Source organism: Vigna unguiculata, chromosome 1 (genome assembly GCF_037176805.1).
Source record: "Vigna unguiculata cultivar grain cowpea cultivar isolate G323 ecotype 2 chromosome 1, ASM3717680v1, whole genome shotgun sequence".
Lineage (NCBI taxonomy): Eukaryota > Viridiplantae > Streptophyta > Magnoliopsida > Fabales > Fabaceae > Vigna > Vigna unguiculata.
The window spans coordinates 9,931,065-9,932,700 of record NC_140792.1 but is presented as its reverse complement, the minus strand read 5'-3'; the positions used below and the strand labels follow the sequence as shown (position 1 = coordinate 9,932,700).

General features: G+C 30.7%; 1 pseudogene; it reads right to left on the bottom strand.

Moving 5' to 3' along the window:
- Positions 1 to 754: 754 nt before the first annotated feature.
- Positions 755 to 1,270, bottom strand: LOC146888690 (uncharacterized; annotated as a pseudogene).
- Between the last annotated feature and the right edge of the window lie 366 nt (positions 1,271 to 1,636).

Here is a 1,636-nt window from a genome sequence, read left to right as displayed (position 1 = left end):
CTAAAAAGCTATTTTTAACATGTTTTTGTATCTCATGCTCAATAAACCCAATTATAGGAAATCCCAATTAAATTCATCTTTAAGGACATAAATTCAATTAAATACCCAAAGTTAAACATTAAATGAGGGCAAAAATACGCACTCATCAAGGGATTTTTATGATGTTATTGCATTATGTTGGATTTTAAAAACTTGTAATAAGATTATTATTTAGTATATTTAAATTATGGCGAGTTGAGAAACAAATTTGAATTTTCCCGCGTTTAGGAATAATAAAATTATGTCGATTGATTTTCTATTTTTATTTTATTTATTTTACTTAAGTAATTTTCAATATGGGATTTTCACGACCTACCACGGGTTGGTGTGTTAAACGGGTTGGCTCACTAGCTCACTTAAATAAGAAAAAGTATAGTTTTTTTTTTCTTCAGACCCAAAAAAACTAAACTATAATTGTGATTAAAATTTAAATAAACTTCAATATAATCCAAAACAATGTTCAATCCCAAATACAAACCAAAATCATAAAAATATTAGGTTTGCATTTGCCAACCCAATATGTTGGCTAAAAAAATAACCTAACCCAACTCAAATACAAAAGCTTGTGTTACCTTTTATCTGTGGGTGCATTGGTCAGCTAACTAAGCTCACCACGGGTTCAACCTGGGTGAGCCGCATGGGTTCAACCCTGGTGAGTCAGGTTTTTGGTGGGCCGGATCAAAAATTAATCTGTACTAAAATTTGTTAAAAAATTTCAACCCAACCTGGCCCGAACCTGTGGTGGGTCGAGTTGGCCCACAGATTCTAACCCACTTTGACAACTCTAATATAATGTTTAAAGTTTAATATGATTTCTAATATGTGAAAGATATATATTATTACCCCTATCCAATCATCTATAATTCTTGCTCGAATGATAGTTTTCATCCAAGACATGACGTAATAGTCACATTCAAATGAATATCTCTACTTATTCCACTAAATATGAAAAAAAATAATCACACATTAAGGTCATAAATTAACATGCCAAAATTAATACCTTATAGATGAAAAGAGTGTCAACCTTTGGATAAATAACTTGAATTTGCATTGATCTAGGCTTCCCACAAATATAATTAAATTGGAAACATATGTTAGTAGCAATATATACTAAGTAGATGATATGAAAAATGTAACACTTATGTTTGTAGCATGGTTTTCAAATCATTTCCATCTTCCTATGCAGAGAACAAAACCAAACAACTATGCATTATCTTGGAATGATGACCATTAGTTACCAATGGGACCTACCATGAATCACAAATAGTTAGACTAATAATTAGCATTACTTCATAATGTATAATATTTAGTAAGATTATCCATCAATGTAGGACGCTAGGTACATCTCTCTTTGTGACTCAGACATCAATGTTTGCAAATATGTTTGTATTTGCTCAACTGTGTCTCCAGAATTTTGAATGGTCTGAGGTTCAATAAATCCATACATGGAATTATGGCCTTGGTCCACAATGATTGTGTCCATGTACACAACAAGACAATTAAGTATAAATTAAAAGTAGTAATTCCAAAATTTAATTATGGAAGACAATGAAAAAACATACATTCACCATAGTTCTATGATTGAAATATATATTAT